This window comes from Kryptolebias marmoratus, linkage group LG7 (genome assembly GCF_001649575.2).
Source record: "Kryptolebias marmoratus isolate JLee-2015 linkage group LG7, ASM164957v2, whole genome shotgun sequence".
NCBI classification, from domain to species: domain Eukaryota; kingdom Metazoa; phylum Chordata; class Actinopteri; order Cyprinodontiformes; family Rivulidae; genus Kryptolebias; species Kryptolebias marmoratus.
The window spans coordinates 13,914,260-13,941,450 of NC_051436.1; the positions used below are offsets into that span (position 1 = coordinate 13,914,260).

At 38.9% G+C, this 27,191-nt stretch overlaps 1 long non-coding RNA gene across 1 annotated transcript; it reads left to right on the forward strand.

The window, feature by feature from the left end:
• Nucleotides 1-1,864: 1,864 nt before the first annotated feature.
• On the forward strand, nt 1,865-25,495 carry LOC112451229. The gene is made up of 3 exons (XR_003040012.2): nt 1,865-2,432; nt 2,975-3,167; nt 23,352-25,495. It is a non-coding gene; the product is annotated as an uncharacterized LOC112451229 (long non-coding RNA).
• Nucleotides 25,496-27,191: the final 1,696 nt, after the last annotated feature.

The following is a 27,191-nucleotide window of genomic DNA, read 5'->3' on the forward strand; positions in this document are numbered from 1 at the left end:
TGAAGTCAGAGAGTAAAAAAAAATAAAAAAAAATGCAAATGTCAAAAATCGAAAAATGTATAGTTTTACATCTAGGAAAAAAAATAAAACACTCATCAGAGGCGCCCCCCCTGCCAGTTGTTGCCACCCTGGTGAGTTTGCTTGTTAGCAAAATATCTTGTGAACTACTAGATAGGTTTTAAAAAAACTCCCAGACAGTCATTATTGGAAAAATGGTTTTAACTCAGTCAGTTTTACAGATATGGAGCTGAGATTTGGAGTGGTAGCAGCTGAGACTGATCTCCAACACTCTGAGCGCTAACAAATCCTTGTTTATAACTTTGCCATGCAGATTGGCAGGTGATACTCATTCCTTGAAAGAGTGCTGGCTCCATTATTGAAGATGAGTTTAGGAAAGGATAGATCAAGCTTTCATGAGTTGAGTAGTGGCCCCCATCTGCCGCCCTTCGAAAACTTTCTGGAAGTGATGAGAACTTGCGCATCTGCAATATGAACGACACATTCCTCTTTTAACACCCTATTAATCTCTCCGTTTCTCTCTAAAGTTTGTTATAGAATTTCAAATTCATCACTAGCCACTTACTAGCTTGCAGCTTTCAGCCAGGTTTTTTTTTTTTAACAAGTTAGTAAACTTAATATTTCATGACTTGGTCATCGTGTTTCACTTTAATTTGTCACTTTTTGCTCTCAAGGCTTCTAATCAATGCTGCTACTGCCTTTGGTTGGCTGAAAATTCATATTTGATTTAGTTCTTTAAAAGTAACCTCGCCTTTCACTCTCCATCAGTCTCTGGGTCCGGTGCGAGGTCAAGGACGGGCCATGAACTCCCGGCTTCCTGCAGTAGGCTTCCACCCCCTCTTCCCCCCTGGGGCCCTTACCTTCATCGTTACACAGCCCAGCAGCTGGTGACGCAGAAACGCGTGAGTACAAGTGAAGCTCATGTTTGTGTGCAGCTGTCTTAAACCTTTGTGTGTGTGTGCGTGTATGCGTGTCTCACTTAATAACACAATAAGAAAGCAACCCAACCCCACTGTGACCTGAGTTTGTTCCTTTGACTTCGGTCACCTCTCAGGAGAACTGCAAGAACCCTTTTGCTGTAGAGCTCTTTTTCTTGTTTGACTTTCAGCACAAGTCCCCGGACAAAGACCCCAACGTGACCTCTGTCTTGGGACTGAATGAGCTTTGCCATATATGCGCTTGTAAAGAATGGTCTTTCGTGAAAAAAATAGTTTGGAGGTAATTTTCAACAAATTCAAATGACTTTAAGTTTCCTCTACGTTCAGTTGCATGTTATGTTGCAGAATTACCATCAAACTGGTGCATGTATGTGCGGGGTGGGGGTAGGTGGGTGCATGCATTAGCTACAAGTCATGCAGTTGGTGCAACGCCGATTAGCCACAGGCTAATGAGAGCGCTCTAAACCTGCTTAGCACGAGGATGAAAATGAGATCATATCCCTGCAGCCTTGCGGCAAGCTCTCTCATTGGTTCATTAAATCATCCACTCACACACCATCTGTTTTTATTGGCTCTGCAGCACAAGCTCCTGCTCAGTAAGTGGCACCTAACCAATTGGTTACCAAATACCAGTATGCTGGGGTGGGGGTGGGATGGGTTGGAGTGCAATCAGTTGATTTAAAAAGAGTTTGAAATAAAAAAATTAAAAAAAAGAATTACTGATTTACTCCTTACTTTTGTGCCATGTGATGCACTACCGTTTAATTCTGGGTCACCTGATTGATTCTTTTGCAATTGTTTGAAACATTCAAACATTTTTGAAAGGCAGATGGGTAATAGGAATAAGTGGGATGACAAAAAGAAGAAATATCAAAATAAAATAAATCAAAATAAGAGGAAACTGTCATGGTTTTGATGTTTTGTTTGGTTTTCTAGTTTTTGTTCTGCTTTGTTTCTTCAAATTGTGTTCATGTCTTGTCACTTTCACCTTCCCCAGTACTTGCCACGCCTCATTCTTCCATACCATGCTGTTCTGTTACATTCCAGTCTTTCATGCCACACCCACATTACCATAACAACTCAATCACTGCCATTATTCTCACCTGTTTGCAATCACTCACCTGTGTCCATTTTCCTCCTGATCCTCAGTCTTTAAATACCGGTCTTTGTTCTTCATTCTCCACTGGGTCATTTCGTTCCGTTTTGTCATGTCTCTTTGTTCAGTTCAGTGCCTTGCCTTGCCTTGTTTTCGTTTTGGATTTCTGTTATTGTTAGTTTTTGCTGCCAAGTCAGCCTTTTGTTTTGTTCGAGTTTTAGTTTAATAAAATTTTGTGGATTAAGTTGAGTCTGCGTTCTGGGTTCGCCGCCATAGTTCCACCGCACGACAGAAACCAGCATTCCTCGAAGGAATATTGTCTGCCTTGGTGTGTGCCAAAGTTTGAAACGAAGATCTTGCACCATCTGTGAGCACTCTGAGTATGTGTTGGGGGTGACTATCAGCTACTACCACACTAACTTTGAGCTCAAAGTCAGATACTATAGCCCTTTTTGTGTTTGCTAAGATCGGTTAATTAGTTGTAGATGCACATCCAATGATTATTTTTCTGAGAGTTTCATTAAAACTCATTCAATTGTTCATGAGATATTTACTAATTTACAGACAAACAAAAATGTTATTGGCCACTTGTCATGGTGGTGGGTGAAAACAAAGGGTAAACAGTAGATACTAATCTAGTTTTTAGACCTATCTATAAAAATTGGATTGGATATGAATTGATATAATTTAGATTTTTTGTGTACTGCCCTTAAATGACTTGTGTTGTGAATATATATAAATCAATTGCTTGGAATTGAAAAATGCACCTTTTTGTTGCAGTTTTAAAATGTATTGACTTTACTGAGACAACAATCTGTTGTTTAGCAGAAGTTTGTTTCATTTTCACTTAGGTTGGTTTTATCTCTGCATATAAAGTTTTAAGGTTAAAAAAAAGAGCTGTAAAAGTCTCTCTTTTCTTTAGGTGTGACTTTCCAGATGAGAAGTTGTGAGCAACAAAGTGCCAGAGAAAGGAGGAGGAGAGAGAGCTGCAAGAGGAAAGAGAATATGAGCGGTACTGTACTTCCCAGAGTGAACACACACCCTGGATGTTCCTTCATATTTGATGATCCACCTTACAAGGACCTGTGCCCCCGGAGCCTCTGAGCTCTGCTTGTGTAAGTGCGCTGATGTCCTCACTTTCCTCTTTTCATGTCCTCTCTCACTCCTTATCTTCTACGTCCTCCTCCGTTTATCTCGCCTTCTTCCTGCCCCTTTCCTCTGTGTGTTAGCTCCTCCTCCTCCGTTTTCTTCCTCCTCCTCCTCTCTCTATGCCTCATGCTTGGCCAGGCGGCAGCGCGCTAATGCACCATGACACATTCTGCAGCTCCGAGTCACAATGCGACTAGGCTTTACGCAGTGACCGAACGGCGACCTCCCTCAGCATCGCTGCACACAGGCACTGTGCTGTGCCAGGGCCTGTTCAGGGAGAGGATGAAAGCTGCGAGTGCAGGGTCAAAGGAGGAGAGGAGAGGATGGAGAAGCAGGGATCTGCCACTCGCAGATATCAGATCAAATGACAGGAAGATAAATAATTAGCAACAGTGAAAGGGTGAATCACACTCATATCTTCATCCTGATGATGATTTTGTGCCACATGTGACCTATTAGTGTCAAATTGGAGGAGGTGAGCATTTATGTGGGCATTTGCGGCTTATGGAGCACAAAGACAAATGCCTCTAAGACCGAGTTGCTCTCCAAGTTGCGTTTATGCTTTTCTTATCAAACAGAAACCAAATATTCTGCACCTGGAGGCGACTGAATCACAAAGCTGCTGCTGCTGCTTCGGGACATATAGATTATATCAGTTCTTATTGAAGGTGTTTCTGCACAACTTTCAGGCTTTGCTTATTTGTCCCCGAGGTTCTGAAAGACGTCCTGCTGTAACACCTTCCAATGATCCTCACATTTGTCCATGTCCCTGGGACACTTTGTTCTCGGGCCTTCCAGCTCAGCACAAATGACCAGAGGGAAGGAGTGAGATAAAAGGAGTGTGATAGTGAGAAAAAGAGAGGATGGCAAGGAAGGCAGAAGATGTATGTATCATTTGCCTATGCAGGGAGGATAAAAAAATATTCAGCTGCTATTTGGGAAACTTGTCCTGTTTGATTTACAACACCAAATTCAAAAAGTTTGGACGTTGTGTAAAATGTAAATAAAGATGCAATTATTTGCAAATTTCATAAACCCATATTTCATACACAATGGAATACAGTAAACATATACAATTTTTAAACTAAGAAATTTTATTTTTTTTTAAATAAATAAGGTAATTTTGAATTTAATGGTAGCAACACATCTCAAAAATGTTGGGACGGGGCAACTAAAGGCTTTAAAAGTAAATGGTACGAATAAAAAACAGCTGGAGAAGCAACTAATTAGGTTAAATGGCAACAGTTCAGACAGATATAAAAAGAACATTTTAGAGAAACTAAATCTCTCAAAAGTAAGGATGGGCAGAACTTAACCAGTCTGTGAAAATCTGTACCTAATAATAGTGGACCAGTATTCCCTCCAAAACCTGCAGCAGCTGCTCTCCTCAGTTCCTAGATAGTTACAGACTGTTTGAAAAAGAAGAGAGGATACTTCACTGTGGGAAACATGGTTCTCTCCTAACTTTTTTGTGATGTTTTGTTGTCATTAAATTCAAAATTAATTATTTTTTTCTTAAAAAGGAACAATTTCTTAGTTCAAAGATTTGATATGTTTACTATGTTCCATTGTGAATAAAATATGGGTTTATGAGATTTGCAAATCATTGGATTCTGTTTTTATTTACCTTTTACACAACGCCCCAACTTTTTTTTTGGAATTGGGGTTATATTTGCTGAGTGTCTTTCATGTTCCTTTTCAAGTTCTAAATTCCTGTAATTTATTCACCAATCTCCACTTCAGTCTTTAATCTTATTAAGACTGAACATTGGTTTGGTTCTACTTAGGTTTTTGCGGTTTAAGGCTTGGCTTCATGAAAAATGTGCTGATATTTGCTCCAACTTTTGTGCAGCATTTGCGCCCACTCTCTGCTCCCTCTCAGCATTGTCTCCCTAAAGCACATGATGCTTATTATATGCCGGTGCAATCAAGCTCGTCAAGTTTTACAGGAGTGAGAAAGTTATCCTCTTCTGCGTCAAAACGCAAAATTGTCTTACCTGCGCAATTTAAGTATAACCTTTTTGCCACAAACACAGCAGGCCCTAAAGTGACAAAGATAAAAAGAAGATTGTTTTCTCACATAAAGCTCCAGGTGTTATCATACAAAAGATAAATACATTTCCTGAATCTGTAACAGCAAAATCTCACTGTATCAAAAGGGAATTAAGTTTGAGATGACATTTCTCAATCAGTAATTGACATTTTGTGCTTTACTGACCGTCATTGCATCCTTTTAGTTTCACTCAATAAATTAAAAAAAAAATAATAAGCCCCTGGTTTTTATCCTAACCCTCCATATGGAGGATTTGACCCACTCCAATGATAGTTATCCCATGAGATAATTACTTTGGGTTCTGTTTGTTAACGTCTGGTTGTGAAGCACCAACTGAAAGGTTCTATCTTCATAGGGTTTTGCTTTCTGAATCTAAAACAACAAGCAGCTGGATTTTACTCAGAATTTTTTGGCCATTTGATGGAACAATGTCTGACACATCATTAAATATGAGGACAGTTGACATTTTTACTGACATGGCGGTCTTCTTTTTGTGAAGGCAGTAGTGAATCAAATTGCTCCTCTTCCTCTGTTTCTTTTCCTGACATGCAATTATGACCAGCTCTCATTAAACAGCAAAAAGTATACTTTGGGTTGCAAACAACACAAAGTAAAAAGCTCTGCTTTGTTCACCTGCAAAAATAAAGTGTTTCCTCCCTGACACAGATGGGTTTTCATCTGAAAGTTGCGTAAAGTCTAATTCAAATAAAACTAGCATTCCTTGAAGGAATCCATATTGCCTGCAGCCTTGCATCCCAAGTTTTAAACTAAGATCTTGTTAAATTTGTTACTGCTCAGATTGTGTGTAAGGGATGACTCTCAGCTACTACCACACCAAATTTTTAACTCAAAACTCAAAGTTACATCCATTTCTGCAATTGCTAACACAGATTATGGTGGTCATCTTGAATTGACTCTAAAAGTTAACCAGTTGTAGGTGTGCATCCAATGATTACATTTTGAAAGTTTTGTTAAAAAGATATTTTGCTAACAGACAACATTGACTCCAACAGTCATTGCCAAAGTTTAAAGCAAATACATTTTACAGTAGTAGTGTTCAGAGTATGTGTTGTGAATAACTATCAGATACGACAACACCAAATTTTTGTTCATTATCTGTAAAATTCACAGGGTTATATCCATTTTTGGGTTGGTTAATATGAATTAGTTGTAGAAGCCATCTCGAAACGGATTAACTCCAAAGGTTAATCAGTTGTAGATGTATGATTACTTTCATAGTTTTCATAGTTATAATTCATCCAGTGGTTTGTAAGATATTTTGCTAACGTTACAGACAAACAAACACATAAACACACACACACAGACAAGGACAAATAAAAAAATAAAAATAAAAAACATTATTGCTCCGCCTTTGCCTTAGGCAGTGGGCAGTATAAAGGCAAATACCACTCTGATGGGGAAATCACAGCTCCTTTAATATATGTACATATGCCAAATAAATAAACAAGATACAACAGAGATATTTATACACTCACACTTTGGTCTATACATATCTGCATTTTATTTTTAATGAAAGCTTATACGATTTTGTTCAATTTGTGTTTTTGTATTTTGCTCTTATGGGTTTACTGAACTTGAAATGGGCCAAATACAATAAAGCTGGAGGAAGATAAATGAAAACCTGTGTGTCAGACTGAAGGATAGATATAATTGAAATCCTAAAAAAGTAGAATTAATACAACCTGAAATCATTACAGACTTAGTTATGCATCATGGTAACCACATGTAGAATTGCAGAAATCCATTTGTGGACTGACAAAACTAAAGAGGTGCAGCCACATGAGCTGTGTACAGTACAACATGTTGATTTCTGCATTATTGATGTTGGATACGCTACATGTTTTACCAGGCTGTTAAGTGGGGGACTGGTGAGCAGCTGCAGGCTAGAAGATATTTTATTGAAAAAGTTCATGGGATTGATGGCGCTGTGGAAGGAGACAGAGCAGAGAAGGCTGGAGAGCTGAGTCTTCAGGGACATTAGCTGCAAAGCCGGGACAAGGAAACAAAAGGACAACAAAGGGTGCCATGAAGATGATGAGGAAGAGTCTGAAGTCGGGGCTAATGGACAAAGAAGATGGAGCTTCCATGGAGACAGAGACATGAGGGCCAGTGGGCTAAAGCAGTGCAATAACCTGAGCAGGATTAAAAAGGCTTAAAGCTGTAGATGAAAGCAGTGTAAACTAATGAGGAGCAGCTCGAAAAAACTGGAGGTGGTGCTGAGTGAGTGACTCAGATTAACCCGAGTCCATAAAGTGAACCGAATTTACCACTGCTACTCCAGACCAATAAAAATCGAGTTTTTAAACCGGCACTCTTGTAAACAAAACTAGCATGTTGCCAGGCTAGGGGATAAATCACCAAATTTAAATTAAAATATATCGTTTTGAAGCTTCTGAGACACAGCATTTGAAAATAACAATAAATAAATATAAATAAACAATAAACAAGAGTGCAGGAAGTCAAAATAAAACAAATCATGCCCGTGCAATGAGACATAAACAACAGATCTAACAAATGACTGAAATCCAAAGAGTATATATGCTGGGGGGATGTGAACTGAAAGTTGACACAGATGAGCCAATTGGAAAATAGGAAGCAGATGTAGAAATGGGAAGCTGGAAATATATTGAACTAAGACTATCTAAAGATACAACAACAATTACATCAAACTTAACCTAAAACTCATAAATACAGAGAAATAACAAAACACAAAGCAAGCATTAGTCGGGCTGGAACAGAGAACAATGACAAAACTAAATGAAACTAAACTTAATCCAAAATGCGACAAACTCACACCATGACAAGGTCACATTCGTACCTACAGCTGGCCTATCCAGTGCCTGATTTTCATGGGAAAATTACATTTAGCAAGGATATAGTTTCAAAGGACATTTTGTGGTCTGAAATTTGAAATTTGTATTGTATCATGAACTCTAAACAAAGCAGTTTTTAATCCCTAAACGTAGTCAGGACGTTTGGTTTCCCAGCCCTCACTAAGAGATTGTTTTTTAAACCCAAGAAGTTTATTTCCTAAACCTAGCTGAGGAATTTACTTTCTTGGACTAAATTAAATTTAAGAAAATTGTAAAATAAAAATGTTTACAATTTTCTTAACTGTAAAGGAGATAAGTACAGATATCCTAGGTGTCAGTCAGATCTGTAACCGTAAAAACAAACTTGTTTCAGTTAAAACACTTACACACTTTTGTCAACATAGTTTCAATTAGTTTTGTACCTAAAGACAGACAGCATTGCATCCAGAGGACAAATCAGTGCATCAAACTTCAAGAAAACTGTGATTATCAGACAAAAAGCCTGATCAATATGAGACTTGGAGGATTTTAGGAGGATGTTGTAGGGGCAAAGTGATACAACCTCATGTGCACCTGGGAGTGACCTCAATTTGACCCCACGCAGTAGATAAATGTACATGTTGTGACGAACACACAGATCAATCTAAAATAAGGTGTGTAAAAAAAAAAAAAAACCTTCATTGAGAATATTGGTGCCAGGTGAATACATTTTTGGAACAAATTGTTGGCTTTCCACAGAGGAAAGGGGAAGTAGCTTTGCTTTTAGCTTGACATCAAGCAATTTTGACATTATCAGGTTGATTATGTAAAGGGTTCATAAGTTCTAGAGGTTAGGGAGGAATTCCCCTTTGAGCAAAAGTACTGTAAAAATCAGCAGCGGTGAGGTTCAGTTTAAGGCTGCAGAACAACAAGGGCACAAAGTTCAAACAGAGTTCTTCCATTTAGAATTAAAAAAAAAAAAGAAAGACACATTTGCAAATTATCAATGCTGTGTGCTTTTGCCAGGGCTAAATAAAAGGGAGCTCATTTTATACCAATTTGCGGCTGCTGTGAGGTTTATTTGAGAATGCCGGTGTGATTAAAATCCTTTAAGTGGATGTGGCAACAGCAAAAACACTTAATAGGGCATTCAAAATGTTTCTGCAATCAGTCTTTATTATAGCTGCTTGTCACTGTGAAGTCAGTGTCTACTTGCCAAATATCCATGTGAATAGGAAATTGTCTCTAGCAAATCACAAAGCAAGTCAATATCTTGATTACTCTGAAATTGTTTAAAGACATTTTTTTACATGTTTGTACAAAGTTTGTAGAGATCTTTTTGGGAAGTTTTAATTCATTTAGCTGGCAACTGAGAGGCCCAGACAAATCAAAGGATTGCACATCCTTTGCAGGAGCAAAACAGATTTTGTGCTTTCATCTAATTCACAAAACCCCGGAAAAGGGAGCTGTGTGTCTCAAACTGCGCTGTCAACTAAGTAGTGTGTCTCTCTGAGTTGATGCAGTTTGCCCACATTTAAATGAGATACACGTGGAGGAAAAACATGCTCATATTTATGTAAATAACTGCCAGTGCTAAAAGCACTCCATTCCCAAAGCTCTGTGTTGTTTGCAGCACGCAGTTAGCGTAAAATATTTAGTGTTTCCTGAAAGATGGTGGTGATTACATTCCAGAGGAAACATTAGGAGACAATGCTAAGCTCTGCTGCCTTCACAAAAAGAAGGTAAGTATATCACAAAAAGTCTAATTCAACATCCCTTCCAGGGATGAGTGTCAGATATTGTTAAATCTACAAAGAAATTGTCAAAAGTGTGTAAACTCTCTATGCTCTTTTACATTCAGAATGCAAAACCTTATGAATTTAAAATGATTTAACAGATAGGGTTTCACATATTGAGGTTAATAAAAGAACCTAAAGTAAATGAAATTGTAATTAGGATTGGTACTGCTCAGGCACCATGAGGACAGTCTACTCTGGTTGGGAGCTGCACTGAAGACAAGGGGGACTCGACCATCTCCAACAAAAGAGAGCACCCTTTGATTTGGGACAGAGACCAAAATTCATTTTGTAATTTATCAAGTGAAATAAGAGGATGCGGTGGTGATCAAGAAAGTACAAAATGTCAAGTATTGGTTTAGACTCCAGAGGTGGCCAATCCTGGTCCTCGAGGGCCACCATCTTGCATGTTTTACTTGTTTCTCTGCTCCAACACACCTGATTTGAATCAATGGGTGATTAACAGGCTTCTGCAGAACAAGAAGAGGTGATTTAACCACTGAATCAGGTGTGTTGGAGCAGAGAAACAAGTAAAACATGCAGGATAGTGGCCCTCCAGGACCAGGACTGGACACCCCTGGTTTAGAGAGTCTTTCCTGATACAGTGAGATAGTCTTCCTACAGTTTTAAGGCAGGTTTCTGTACTTTATCTGTTAAGCCCTGGAGCTCACTGAGAGAAATTTATTTTCTTTATATCTGTCTCTTTTCGTGTTGATGACAGAAGGTCATATTTAGATTGAGCAGTGATGACAGCTGTGATCTTTTGCAAAAAGAGTACAAACTGTTCATACCTATAATTTTTATCTGTGCCTTTGTGCCTGTGTTTATTGTTAGAGCTAATCAGTGTTAGCAAACACAAAAATTGATATAACTCGGTCAAGTTTACTCATGTTGAGCTAAAATTGTATGTGGCAGTAGCTGAGAGTCATCCCCAGCACATACTCTGAGTGCTAACAGGTTGAACAAATTCTGCAATGTTACTTGAGCATAATGTTATTTTCAAGATGTGGTCAAAATGAGCATAATTCCATAATTTCTCAATATAAGATGACCTTGGTTTAAAACTGGCATGAATGGCAGCAGACAATCTGACAATATTCAATAAACAAAAGTAACTTTTTTTCATACTTTGTGAAACAGCTCGTAAGAAGTTTATGTGTGTGTGTGTGTGTGTGTGCGTGTGTGTGTGTGAGACCTTCACCTCTCCTGGCATCCACCACAGAGCCCACACTGAGGTGTACCACCTTCCCCGCCCATCTCCTCTGTCCGGAGGTCCTGAAATCAGCGTGGCACTGGGCAGCAGATCTTGATGCTGTCTGGCATGTTCAGGCTCTTTCCACATTTTCAGCCTTGTCTATATGCAGGAGCCTACTGTGTTCACCGCAATATGCTCTTACAGCTCATGTGCATGAGTCTATGTATCTGTGACAGCACCACAAGTGTTTTTTTTAACACATTCGTGCAGCCCCATGTGATTCCCTGTTGGTAAATGTTGCCATCAGCTGCATCATGCGACATCAGCACATATGGCTTAGATAGCTCTGTCAGATGTGCTGTGCATCACTGGCTGCTTGGATGACGATGTAGGTATCACCTTATGTACACACCGTATAATCCTATTGAATTTAATTGAGAATATGTGGAACGGATGCATTCCATTTGCATCTTCATGTGTTTCACATCCACAAGTAGTGATGTCCAGACCATTCATATTCATGTACATATGTGAGAAAGCACCATCGGGAAGGACATATGACCCCAAAAAAGAAGCCAAAAGCCTCTTCATTGTGTCATCTCAAAGTCAGCTGAGGGTTTCTCCAGATGTTTGACCTGGGGTGGACTTAACAATTGTGATCCAAGTGTGAAAGGAAGTCTGGGCATGATAAATCAGGATTAAATCACACCCTGTACAAAGTCTAGCTCTTCTGGTTCTCAGGTGTTGTCTCACCTCAGATAACACTAATGTGCTGAAAGAAGAGGTGGAGGATTTGAATGATTCTGAGAGTTTTTTCTCTACAAAGCAAAGGACAAAGAGACGGTGTTAAAGGACTTATTTGTTCTGCCTTTTTTCCTCTCTCATTTCAAACACCAGGGGTTTGAGGTTTGAAAGCAAATTCCCTCAGAGACATGGAAAGGTACAGTTCAGTTTGTTCATCTGAGGGAAACATCTTCAGAAGAGCGAATATCTGTGTGTATGCAGCAAATGAAGTTTGACATAATGCACGACAAGGTCACAGTGTGGGTTGTGGGGGATGGTGCTGAAATAAGCACTGCTGCTGATTTTTATGTAGACAAAAAATAGGATGGTTTCTCTTTAGTAGTAATGCTGCTGTCTCAATGTTAGTTTTTCATCCTAAATTTATCAAAACATCACACGGAAACAACATGTAAGGATTAAAAAGTAACTTATCTTTACTCTATTGCCATGTTTTGGTAAAAGTTAGTGTTGCAGAACAGTTTTTGATACATACACTCATACCTTTTATACTCGTATATTGTTTGCTGCAGTTTTCTCAGAAACAACAGCTTATTAGGAAATATATTTTTTAACATTTTAGTTGTAAAATGGTAAAATATAAAAACTGAGGCCTGAAATGTCTGTTTTCTGAAGAAGAAGAAGAAGGAAATAGAACGTATAGACCCAAAATTGAGCTGGTTGTGATGTCCATATAGTCACATAACATTTTTTTACTACTTTAAACTGTCAACAAAAACCCCTCCAAAGGTTGGGGTTGTTGTGTAAACTGTAAAAACAAAATGCAACAATTAACAAACCTCACAAATCAATATTTTATTCAAAACAGAACACAGTAAACATATCAAATTTTGAAACTAAAAAAAATGTCATTTATTTAGAAAAAAAATTATGTAAATTTTTATTGTAGCCACACATCTAAAAAAAGTTGGGATATGGGCAAAAATTGGCTGTAAAAGTAATTGGCACAAATAAAAATAGCTGGAGAAGCATTTTTTTTTTTTTTGCATTAATTTAGTTTAGTAGGAAACAGGTCAGTCAGAGGATCAGGTCCTCCCCATATCAACATCGTAGCAAGGCAAACAGAAATTTGGAATTACTTTTGGAAATTTGGGCGCCACATCCTCAATACTCAAGAGGACAGGGATTATCCAGCCTGTTGTCAAAGCTCAAAAGCCTGCTTCTCTGATGGTATGGGGGCGCATTAGTGCCTATGGAATTGGCAGTTTACACATCTGGGAGGGGTGTACCTCGCTTGCTTGTTGAGATTGTTGGAATAGGCACACATCTGTACATCCACCTACTGCAATCTTGATCAGAACAAAGTTGGTCCAATTAATAATTGGGTTATTTAGCGTATTGTTATTACATTAGAAGAGTTATTGAGAATAACTGTGCAGCTACAAGCTGGTTTCTTATAAATAACTGGTCTATTTTCACTCATCTGGATAATCCAGATTCTTCTCTTTAAGCAGCTGCTGAGAAAACGCACTCTGTTATATCTCTATAATGCTGCTCCCAGGCAGTGAGAGGAAATGACATTTCACCTCACTGACACGTCCAACCACGCGGGCTTTTAAAAACCTCTCCGGTCCTTTCCCCAGCTGTGTCCTGTCCAATAATACACCCCTAGCCTAAAAGCAGCACTCTCTATTTGGCTCTGACCTAATGGGCTTTGAAGCAATGAAGGGAGAAAGGGAGGGAGGGGGTCTGACTGTCACCTCCCCTGTCTTTTCCCTCCTGAACAAATGATGTGTACCCTTTCCTTTTGTTAGTATCAGCCTTTCACTTTTTAAAACCAAACATTACATGTATTATCAAACAGGGATTTGCCCTTACTGTATCTTTAATGGGCTAATAATGTAATTTTTCTGTGGTTCACAGTATTTGTACCTTTCTGTAACACACCGTCACTAGAAATAAACCAGCACTGTTGTAGTCTGAGGGGGTGTTATGTTAGAAGTTTTAGCTTTAAAGTGTGCTAAGTGAAAAAAAAGTATTAATCAAAGTCATCCAGTCAAAACATAAAAGGGCATGATAACTTTTATATGAATTAAAATACAGCCCAAAATTTAAACAAGACCAATAAAAACCCAAGAAAGTATAGTTATTGCTAGCAAAAACATTAAAAATGACCTACTGTAATATTAAAACAGAGAAGTTCAAATTGTGTAGTTTTGTTTGTGTATAAGTGATGTACATCTTGCGTGACTCAGTTTATTATTATTATTATGGTATGAACAGTCACAGCATTGTGTTGAGGCCATATTTGCCCCAACATTGACTGATGCATCAAGCATAAGTGAAGTTTCAACCCCTATTTACCTTCCTGCTGCCTCACGCCAACAAGAGACTTGGTTTCAAACTCTGGCTGGGCCTTTTTGAGTGGAGTTTGTGAGTTTTCTTCTTTGCTTGTGCAGGTTTTCTCTTGATGTTCCCATTTTTTCCCAGAGATACATTATGTATAATATCTAAAATTGCAATTCTATGTTTAATGTAGTTGTAATAGTAAATATGTGGGCCCAAGGTTCACCCATCTTCATGATTCTATCCCAGATGGCAGCTGGAACCGGCAGCTCCCTGTGAGCCTGAACAGGTTAGAGTAGGTATACTGGATGGATGGATGGATGGATGGATGGACGGATGGATGAATGGATGGATGGATGAGTGGACGGATGGATGGATGGATGGATGGATGGATGGACAAACGGATGGATGGATGGACAAACGGATGGATGGATGGACGGATGGATGGACGGATGGATGGATGGATGGATGGATATATGGATGCATGGATGGATGGTTGGATGGACGGATGGATGGACGGATGGATGGATGGATGGATGGATGGATGGACGGACGGATGGATGGATGGATTAATATGGACAGAGCAGGTTAGTTACCCAATGGATATGCAAAATATTCTTGAGTTTGTTTTTCTTCAGAAATGTTTTGTAGATATATGAAGGTTTATACAGTCACTGTTTTCTGCTTATTTCATCACGTTCATAGCTCACTTAACACGAGTGCAATGAGTTTCTGGAGTTAACTTCATGTTAGCAGTGAAAGGTGTGTGCTGCTTCAGTAAAAACCAATTCAAAAAGAATGAATAAATTTGCAAGAAAACCTGATTCAGCTCAAACTTCTGCCACATCTACTTAATGTGATGTAGTGATGATCCCTAATATGCAATATGTATTATAATATTAGACCATCCTGTCTTCTCTCGTCCTTGAGAACTTACAGGAGCTGCCACCTTTGTATTTTTGGAACCAGAGTTTGTGCACTCACAATGTGAAGCTTTAAGTCCCGCCTACTCACCCTCACACAATCATGGTGTCACGGGAGCTTTCTTTTAAGCTGGATATAACTAATTACAGCTAAACATATTAGAAAAATTAATATTTGAGCATACAGCAACAAGAAAAGAACTATTAATAAGTCAACACCTCAAGAAATATCTAAAATTTTATTTTTTTATGACAGCAAAGTCTCATTTGTTTACACTTGGAAAACTGGAACCATCCTGTGGAAACTGTTACTCTTCTGGCTTCAACTTCCCAGTTGTTTAATGTTCATGTTAATGTTTGTAGTTCAGAGCTATTTAAAAGCTTAAAATCTTTGTGAGGGTGAGGGCGTATGACCAACAACAACCGATAAAGAGAGAGGAACTGTAAGTTCTTTCTCTTTGTTAAGTTGCAGTTCATGTTTTTCCACCACTTTGACACTTTTTGTGTTGTTCTCTTTATCTGCAGCCCCTCCCCCCACCAGTATAATAAAAATATCCAGAAGTATCAGACTCTGAAAAACAGGAATCTACCTCCATAATCCATGAGCACTTAGAGCAAAGTGATCAAATATCTTCTCTATCATTTGTATATATTTTGCATACACAGGACTCAGTTTGCACTGCCCTTGACTTCTTTCGACCCCTGCTGACTAAAACCAGCTTTGAATGTGATTCATGACCCATTGAAGTGCTCTCATGCAGCCATGTTGCAATTCCAGATCCCTCCAAACGCACCACTGTCATTTAATCTAAACCAGCTCGGTCAGCTTGTCTACGACAGACTGTCTGTCAGTCAGAAACAGAAGCTTTGGTTTGACAGCTTTTCATCTCTGTCATGCAGTTGGTGACGTTGACCTTGCATAAACCGAACCCGTGCTGTGGCACACACGAGCGGGGAAGCAGGGAAAAGCCCCTCAGTGGCCTCACAGTCAAACTGCGTTTGCAGCAGGGCAACCTCGCCCCTCAGATTTCCACTGGCAAAGAGGCTCGGCCCACCAGGACACATCACGGAGGAGATCTCAGATGGACGGCTGAAAGCTCAGACCCAGAAAACATTTGCCCGCAGGACGCCAAAACAGCAGCACCTCAGGAAATAGTCCAACGGTCAGGTCAGAGATCAAGAATGAAGCTCAGCCAAACATCAGCCTGTTTAATTAGACATCTGCAGGTTCTAAATGACACGACAAGCTCTGATGCATTCGCTGGCCAGCTCACAGAGCGATGTGAAAAAACAACAACAACAACAAAAAAAATAAAAAACTGTGGAGCTGTTTCTGCTGATGTTAATTTGCTCCGTGTTAGGGCCCCGGTTCACAGCTCGGTCAGCCTTCCCTGATACTATATTCCCGTTTGTTTCAGTAAAGGTTCTCCTGTCACATCGCATTTAGGTCGAGATGCCTGTGAACTGTGAAAGCACCGCGCGGAGGGACTGGGCCACGCTCCGGCCTCCAGGTCCTGGGCCCCGCCGGTTTCAAGGAGGATCGTCAAATGCTGGAAATTAAGCTCTCCTGCAGGATCAGAGTGCTGAATAGAAAACTGGAATTAATGCAGGCGTCATACACACACAAAAAAAAAATATTATAGTTTGGGTGTAGATGTTCATTTAAAACCAACATTTTCAATATCTTACCTGATCAGTAGCCTCTGAGAAGAATTATTTATTTATTTTAGCAATTAACACAAATCTATCTAACTGCAGCAATAAAACACATGTTGGGGGAAAACCTGGTGTTCTCTACAAGCTGTTTAGAAGCAAATGCACAAAAATACTTTTGTAAATATTATTTTTTTAAACTAAAAATACAAAAAAGTTATCACTATTAAAATGAACAGTTCAAGAACAAGCATCTAAAGTAATATTCAAAATAAACAAACTTGCAAATTGTCAGTTTTACATGTAATGTTTGTAATTTAGTAGGTAAAAATTACCTGAATCGTGCAGCTGTATCCAAGCAGGCGAAGCAGCAGCCGACTAAATGTTTTCTAAGAAAAGGCAGCAGCGTCTCCTGTCTTTATACCAATCCCTCCTCAGTGGGAAAGCTGATCCCCTCTTCCTCTTTCTTGTTAACTCTAATTTCATGAATTATTCATTTCACAGTCGGACGCACAAATGAGCACGCTAATTGCTGCATTTTTTTTTTTCAAAAAGAAAAGAAAAAAACATCACAGTTATTATTGTTATTATTCCCAACCCCTGTGGATGAGATTACAGATTAAATTAAATGAACATGATGATGGGATTTTTTTTTAAGCAGTCTCACATCTGTGTGTTAATTTGGAAACAGATTTTGGGGAATTTATTTTTAAATTTCAACACAGTCATGTGAAGAAGCAGAACTCCAAACAGCTAATTTAGCTATTAATTAGTGTAACAGCTCATTGATTTGCCTGTGGAGACAAGCTGATATTTCATTTTACACCTGCAGCTGGGATTGGATAGAGATAGATTAAAAAAAAAAACAAATATTGACTGATCAACTTTATGATTTTATTCATACGGCTTTTTTTTGAACAATAAAAACACACAAGGGTATTTTTGTTAAATAAACATATCAAGTATTTAGCAAAGTCACTGCTGAATTATGCTTTTGCCGTCACGTGTTTTTAGCTTTTAACATTTTTACAATATGGGTGCCCCGATAAAAGACTAATAAATAGTATTAATTAGCGCTGTAAACCTTTAATAAACCATTAATAAGCAGCTACAGGGCATTAGATAAACTGTCAGTACTGACTTGTTTCTTATTAATAGTGAGCCAACATTTGTTTGTACTCTCCATTCTCGCTATTTATCGATATTCTTCATCATTTAGTTTTTAAATATCAAACATTTGTCAGTAAGTAAGCACTACATGGACAGCATGTTGAAATATAAAGTTATTTAGTGTAAAAGTAAGAAAGATGAGCAACTAGCAGAAAAATGACATTTACCTAAATGAATAAAAGTACAACGCTTGATCTTGAATGAGCCTGCTTCAGTGGAGGAACAGTGTTTTATGACTGTTTTATATGTGATTGTTAATGCTGTACAAATTGTTTACAAACTCATAAATAACTTAATTATAAAGCATTAATATTCTTTCTTAAAGCGGTCCTTACTGTAAAGTGGTTCCCAATCCTTTATTATTTTTTATGTAGTTTTATCCACTCAGTAGGTTTCTCTGTGGCTTCATTGCTGTGGGTTCTGTGTGTGTGTGTGTGCATGTGTGTGTGTTTGCTCTTTTGAAACTGCCAGAAGCTGCTTGTGCAAATCTTTTAAATGGAGGTTTACACGTATTCAGGCAGAAACATAATTAGGTCACTTTAGGTTCATCACTGAGTAAATATTTTCTCTAAATGCATTTTCCCCCACAGATCCTACTGGTCCATTAGGTTCCTGTAGAGGCTGAGGTTGTTGAAATAAAAGATCCACTCCCAGTTACATTTAAAATTGATGGAACAACTACACTTACCAGCTCCTGCTAAAGGCCCACTGGTCAACTACCTCTTCCTTCTGCATGCAGAGTGACGCTTCACAGCAGCTGCATGAACCACTTTCTATGTTAGAACTGTACCTTATTTCTTATTTATCTTTTTTCTCCATTTTTAAATGATTAATTAATAAATGTTACTGTATTTCTGTATTGTTTCTAAATTCAGTTTTAGAAAGGATTAAATGTCAGTGATCCCTAGAACTGATTTGACTTTTAAATCCCAAAATAATGACAATGCTAAATCCAAAAATAACTTATTGTCAGGGCTGAGAGATGTAGCTGATATTTTAATATTTTAAGACTTTATAGTAATACCTCAGTATTTTAAAACCTACTCTAAATGGCTATAGAAATGGTAAATTCAACTTTATAATGCACAAAATGCACCAGTGAGATTATTCAAATAATCAGCTCTATTGGATTTATTTGTATTTGAATGCAGCAAGGAATATTTTTAAAGATGCAAAGTTTTCCTTTTGTGGCCAAGTTAAGCATCTCTAACGACAGCTTCTTTCACAAAACAGTTCAAGCTGGGCCTAAGATGCCTTCTCACTGCCCCAGTGTGCTTCATGAAATGGCCGATGTGGCTTTGGGGTGTTTGGAGTCAACCTAATTGCTGCTCACCTCACCTCACCTCACCTGAGCTACCGGTGAGGTAGTCACAGAACTGAAAGGGCAAGAGCGTAAGACTAAAGCCTGATTGATATCGGCCATGCACAGAGCAATGGATGGCATCTCTCAACAAAACTGATGCCACAGAGCTTGTCGTGCATGAGGGGATTGTGTTGTTTTGGTCTATCATGCGGGATTTTTGTAACTTGTCGTGAGCTACGGATCAAGGCAGAACCTGCGAGCATGTTCATTTCCACAAGCATCCATATGACTGAACAAAGTTAAGTTTTAGTTACGTTTTTGTATGAAGAAGGTACATACTGTGCACGACTCTTCTTGTACCATTCCTGCTACATGATGGTATTTTTTTCAATAGCGCCACCTATTGTTAGAGGAGAGAACTGCAGTAAGCACCGAACGTCTGAAGCCTCGGCATAAACAGCAACTCCACTCTCTTGACGTCACAGTTTGTAGAGCCATGACTCGCTTGCCAGTATGATTCCGCCTTAAGCCTGCTTTGTCGCTCGAGGGAGTGACGTTGTTATAACAGACAGTCTGAATGGCCGGCTGTGCAATTTAGAGTTTGAGATGTTCGATACACATTTAATACGTAGTGCTCCACTCTTCTCTTGGTTCATCAATGCCAGCTTCAGTTGTAAAAGCTCATATCGTCAATGTGTCCAGCTCAGTTGGTGATTTATAAACAGCCAGGGGCACCTTAAAGGCAGGACAAACTTTGCAGCCATATTTTTAAATTGTTTTGTGAAATGGATTAAAAACAGCTCATTGCATTAAAATATGCATGAAAATCAGAAAAAAAACTTCAAAACCTCAAAACATTAAGGCACTCTTATACTGTTTTCTCATGCTTTTAACAATATTGTTTTTAAAATATAAAATAAAATAGTATTATGCACACACCACATTGGATGTGACTGTAGAATATGGTTGCATAATGTATTGAAAATGTATCAACATTGTAATAGTGTGTAAAAAAACAGAGTTGTGAGCATCATGATAAAAACAAACAGAAAAATGGACACTTTAAAGGTGTGGGTTTGACCGCAGCTGATATTGTCATTGCAATAACATGTTTTTCCAATATTGTACCACAATAATTATGATTGTGATTGACAATCATAATGACAATTACATCAGGTTTAACAAGTAGCCTTACATGTTGGACATAAAAATTTTGACTTTACTTCTTTAAACACAATACTTCAGTTTTGGTTAGTGCATCCACGCTGAACTTTTTGCTGTGTTTCTGTGACACACAGCACAGAGGACACCTCGACACTTCTTTCCCTCAGGATCCGGTAGGATAAGATGGCTTTCGATGTGTTGGAAAAACACCTGTAATAGTCCAGGTGTGTGAGAGGATTGAAGGCAAAGACCGGCAGCGCTCTTGAAAAGCGGACTTCTGCACTGTTTAGTCAGCATCAAAATGCATTAAATTGCACCAGCAGCAATAAAAATAAAAAAACAAGCCCTTCATGCTCTTTTTTTTCCTCCCCTCATCCTCCTTCTCTTCCTATCTGTCAGACGGCAGCAGCATCAGAAGCAGCGGTGGATGCAGCCGTTGCCATGGCAACAGAAGCAGATGTTGCCCCCGTGTGACGAGATTTGAACTGTTGAACTCTGCAGTTAAAAAAAGAGTAATGGCAGTAATGGATATGGATTTACGGTGTGAGTGTACAGGCTGCAGCTGTATTTCCTCTAACACAGATTGGCACACCATATGCCACTGAATGCATTTTTTATGATGCAGGCCTACTTACTTGGAGGGGATGGAAGATTTACTTCATCCACAAGCTCTGAGGCTTTGCAGCTGTGTATACGTGTGGTGCGTTAGTTGAATCTTTATAATACAGACTTTACATCTGTCCTCTTTGCATATAAAAGGTATTAATGTGAGAGTTAAGATCTTGTGAAGCGAGGTTCTGTGGAAAGGTTATGTGTCACACTGACTTCCAGTATAAAAAGCACAAGCTTTAGCATTTAACACCATCCAGCATATAAGACAGAGTTAGCAATGACTCATTTGAAACAGTTGTCCAATTGCTTAAAGCCATCGTTCAGGTCTCTCAAACTGGAGTTCTGTGGAACGGTTAGGAAACAATGAATATTTTATCAAATGCAGATTGCTCTTTGAATAACCTCAGTGTGGAAAAACTGTTTAAATCTGACCAGATTTAAAACAAACAAACAAACAAAAAAGTTCAGTAGGGTTGAGGTTGGGGCTTTAGAAAGGCCATTCCAGAAGTTCAATGTTCGCCTGTTTTATTCATTCAGAAACCAGATTTTCCCTGTCTGGGATCACTGACTTCTTGGAACAACAAAAGGTCTCCAGGTTTCAAATGTCTAGCTGTTGATGTGAGGTGAAGTTAAAGAATCTGGAAGTCATCCTTCTCCTTCATTCTTCTATCCACTTTGTGCAGTGCACTAGTACCACAGCATGATGCTACCACCACCACACTTGATATTGGTACAGTGGTTTTAGGTTTGAAAGCCTCACTTTGACACCTACAAACAACACCTTGTCATTGTGGTCAAACAGCTCACAGTTTATTTAATCTGACCATAAGGCATGTTGCATGTCCACATGGTCAGCTGGAAATTTCAATCGAGCTTAAAGGCGTCTCTTTTGGAGCAGGGCCCTCTCTTCTGGTTGGAACCCTCTCCGTTCAGTAAAATGTAAAACTGGCTTCAATGTGGATGGTGTTATGATGTTCCAGCTGTTTCCAGATCAGTCTTAAGCCTTGGTGGTTCATTAGTTGTTCTTGGACATCCTAATTTTTCAAACTGGTGACACATTCCAGTAATTTGTACTGGCGTTCAGTTATTTAGTGATGATCTTGGAATCTGGAGTTGTTTTGAAATGGCTGTAAAAGACTTTCCCAACTTGTTTAAATCTCACCCTTAAATTTCCCCCTTTTAGATTTTCACTGAGTTTCTTGGACGTTGGCATTGTTCTGGTCATTGGTCACTCTTAATGCTCCTTTTTATGCTTGGCAAAGAGGAACTACCAGCTGCAGTCATTCATGATCACTGGGGAGAAGTTAATAGGCCTTGGTTTTACATACACCCTAGAACCTTCAGCACCACTTATTAACAGACTTAAGGAAAAGTATTTGCATATTTGAGCCTGTATTTATCATTTTGACCCTGCATGGATGAGAAAAATCCACAGTAAATTCAAACTTGTGCACCTAACTCTTGTTTTTAAGAACAGCTGTATCTCCAACAAGTAAGATATTAATGATTCATAGACTATGAACAGAATCCCACTTTAACACATCTCATCTACTTTTTAACATATTGACAGCTACGTCTTTTATCAACATTATTTTTTATGACTGAAACAAACTTTTGTCTTTGCTGTTGACTTGAATTAACACAGCAAATCAGTGTATATCAAACATGCTTCAGTTCAAGGCTTTATACAAATGAGCCTAAACTGCTGCTTGTGACACACACTCACACACACAAAGCTGAGCCAAATGTCGACCTAATTTGACAGACTGGAACAGATATATGAATTAATGACTTTGGGCACAATGTGAATCACTGTAATGCTTACTTCAAGGGCCTACGTCTGCATGATTTCCAGGGGCTACAACACACTTTGATGCTTTACATCCGAAGACAAGTAGCTGAATGGCTGTTCTTGAATGGCTCTCAGTTTTTGCAGGGGTTATTTCACTGTTTGTGCAGCAGCAAAAGCCTGTAGCTCAAACATCCATGAAAGGCTTCTAGTGTCTTGTTATGGTGGCTTTAGGCTGTGGAGAGAAACAGTTGAACACAGATTATCAGCAATGACAGCAAAGCTGGTCTGAACCTTAATTTTCACTTTCCATAGATGTTGGGACATTTAACTGTCTGATCAACACTGTCACGATATTAGAATTTAAAACTTTAAATAGAACTTGAAAGGGTAGACCACAGATCACATTTACATGTTAAAAGCTCATCCATATACCCTCTTTATTGTTACAGTTATGGAAATGTGCAATAGCTTCGGTTCACCACTGGTATGGAAATAGAGGGAGACGATAACTCAAGGATTCAAAAAACAGTGATATTCATGAAGTCTTGCCAGTGTCTTAGTTTCTTGTTTTTTTTTTTTTGTTTTGCAGACATAGATGAATTGACTGGTCCAAGTGCCTGAGGAGAAGAAAGGACGATGAGAAAGAAGATGAGGAGAGTGAGCAGGCAGGTGAGGATCCATGTGACTATAAAGGCTGGAGTTTACTACAGATTGAAGATTAGTAGATTCACACAAAGATGTTCAGATGTTTCAACGGGGGCAACTTCAAAGGAGTGGCCACAACGAGGAGGCTGAAGTGACTTCAACAATCTGGCAACGAGCAGGGCCCCCAACTCAGCTTTTACACAGGTGCTTGATTGGGAGGTAATGAGAGGCAGGTGTGACCCCTTGAGCCAGAGAGGGAGGCAGCAGCAGTGCCTGCTGGGTGATCTCAGCTTCGCAGTGCCTACTCACAACTCCACCTGGAGAAATTAAAGAATAAAAATGAAAGCACAGAAAGTGGAAATCTTGGCGTAGTTTGACTTGAATATAAATCTTTTTAGCCCCTCCAGGTTCTGTAAAGGAAAATCTATCACATATCTTTCTGTTATACATTTTACACTCCACCTACAGCTCTTTTTATGTTCTGACTCATATACCGATAAGCATATCCAGAACAGCAGGGGATTCAGTGACTTGGAAATCAAATTCCTGATCCCCCAGTTGCAAGACAACCTCCCTACCACTGGGCCAAAGCCACCTCTCCCATGACTACTTCATATTTACATCTGTAGTCACTTTTTAAAGCAAATGATTCATCCCTTCTTTCTTTTTCTTTTTCTTTTTTTTTGCCTCAGATTGATTTATAACCTTATACAAACCGGTACAATCATGACTTTCAAGCATTTGAAAGCTTTTCTTACAAACTATTTTTTAAATTCATTTCGACCTTTCTATTTATTTATTTACCATATTCAGGTCGTCAAACCTTTCAGTCAAACAGGTGCACACATGCCCACAACACACATGTAGCCGAGTGGTGGGAGAACATTCCTTCAGAGGCTGACTTCATTATACCAAGACAATTAATCTTTTATTTGCTCCTCACCTCCATTCGGAGCTGTGACTCGGCCAGTTTATCAAACTTTCATAAAGGTAATGGAGATAAAGCCAAAATTGAATAAATGCCCCTTCCATTCAATCCAAAAGGAAAGGTGAAAGTAAATGTTTTTTTGAGGTGTTACATGGTGCTAGGCAGCTCTTTGAATGAAATTTCCTAACCAAATGTGCACCCCGGATGGCCCTAGGATGGTTTCGAGTGAATAGAATCCAATCTTCTCCGCAGGTCTGAGTGAACTGTGGCATGTGGGATGTTGATGCTCGGCATTAAGCATAACCTACATAACTATGAATGTTTTCCCCTAACACAGCTGATGTTTTTTCATCAAGAGTTGAAATGAGGTAAATCTTGCTTAGTTTCGTCAGCTGACCTCTGAGAGCAGGGAGAGTAGTGTTTGTCATTTTGTTTGTAAAGCCACAAAACTCCCTGCTGGTCTGTCATGCAAATCTAATTTTTCAGTCTTATATAATGTTGCTGGGATGAAATAAGCCGGTCACTTCAGTGTGTGTGTGTGAACTATAAAGGAATGGACAGCACACAGATCGGAGAAGAGCAGCACATGGTCAAAGCATGGCAAATTGATGCAAATATCTCAAAATAATTGTTGCCCGAGGATGTATACTCATGCATGCGTGCATCTGTGCATACATCCGCCTGCGATGTGATACATATTGCACAGCTGAAACTTCACCGCTAGAGTGTGCTCCTCCTCTGTGAACTTTTGACCCCCGCTGCTAGGCGTTCACACACCATCACATCTGTTATAATATGATCCAGCTTTGATTAATTAGATGAATGCTGCGGCACACACTGACTCTATGACCCTCCGAACGAGGACAGAAGCTCTGTGCGTCGATGAAAGCACGGAAAGCAAACAGGCAGCATGAAGTGATGCAGATTGACAAACTATGAAAGGGAGGAGAAAAGAGGAAGGGAGTGTTGGAGGAGAGGGAAGAGAGGAGCTGACACAAGAGTGGGAATAGATTTAACTCAAAGACACGTTGCTCTCGCTGTGTGCGGAGCTGACCTAGGAGCTCATGCGGTTTTTCATCTGTTTCTCTCCCATTTACGCTGCCTCAAAGCACAAAGAGGGTCAAGCTTTTAGGTGAGGCTAAACATCTTCCAGCTTAAACAACCTTTTACCTGAGCAGCTAAAACACATAAAACGATTTCAGAAACAGCAAGGATGAACTGTTATTCCCTGAGATGGAACAAGCTCCCCAAGCAGTTTGAAAAACGGTCACAAATTCCTGATCTTAGACAAAATGTCCCCTTCTTATAGATTATGGATATGAACATAAAGGATTATGGCTGTACAACATTTTATTAGCCTACTGCAAAAGAATGGGTTTCTAATTAAATAGGTGGAAAAACTTTATTATCTGTCGGTCTTCTATATAATTTCCATTATCTACTATATGACTTTGTACTTCTTAGTTGTTTTTATCTTAAAATTGACTTTTGTTTTAACGCTCTAAAAAACAGAATTGTTAGTTCAGATCTTTTGAAGTGAGTTTCTGTAGAAAAGTTATGAATAATTAACATCTTACCTTTTGCCTTTTGTGGAAAACGCTTTAAACAACCTCAGTTTGGAGCAGTGGAGATTATTTCTGACCACACTGATGAGCTAATGGCTGGATGTTTATTTATTGGTGTATAAAAGTGTAAAAGAAACATCTCTGAATAATGAAAATCCATGCCATAGTGTTTTTCTTTTTTTTTGTTAAAGGGGGGATGGGGGGATTGTCGCTCAGTGTGACCAACTCAAGTGAATTGGTTCACTTTAGTGATTGACTCAGATTAACCAGAGTCCAAAAGTTAACCTAATTAAGCACCTCTACTGCTGTCCTCCAACTCCAGTCTCAAAACTTTAAGAGTGGTTCATGTGAACACTATTTAGGAAATCTTTGCATCACTGTCAATTTTAGATTATGTTATTTTTAGGACAGAAATAATATATATCTGCAGGAAGTGCTCCAGACTGTACTGAAAAGTACTACAGCTAGTTGTTGCTGCCTCCATTTCATTGACATGAATTCAAGCTGTATGTTGAAACATGTTTAGCTATAATTAGTTATTTTATGCTTAAAAGCTACGTGACACCATGATTGTGAGCAGGGAGTAGGTGGGACTCAAAGCTCTGCATTCACACTGCACAGACTCTGGTTCCAAAAATACAACATGGAAGCTCCCATAAACCGAATCCTGCTTAATACATGTAGATGCTCAATTTGCCCTTACAAAATAATCAGAAAACTCTTTGGAAATAATTGTGAAATGTGAACTTGACAGTGGCCTAGATGTTTACAAAACAGTTTTCAAATAAACCAATTTGAAATTTTTGATCCATTTCTCTTCACTCAGGTTATCTGTTAGCTCATCAATCTGGACAGAATTAAACTTTATTTAACCAAGCTGAGGTCATTCAAGAAGCTATCTACAACAGGTAAGATATTACTGTTCATTGGACTTAAAGCAAAAGGCAAATATGATACAGGCAAAAAAAAAAAAAAAACTGAAATACAAATGCATACACTCAAAAGTCTTTTGTTTTGTCTTTTGATACAGATATTTCCCACAAATTCCTGCAGTCTTAAAATTTCAGCTTGGCCCTTAAACTGACTGGAGTTCACTGAATAGGAACATAAAATAAGATGGAGCAAAATATGAGACATATGCAAACTGAACCTGTGTAGACTTAAAAAGATACAAAAGTAAGGTGAAGCTACCATATGACAACGGTGAGATGGTCAGTGTGCCATCTTACTCATCCATGCTTTCTACTCCACATCCTGACTTGTCAGCTGGAAGTCACAGATTGGATTTTCC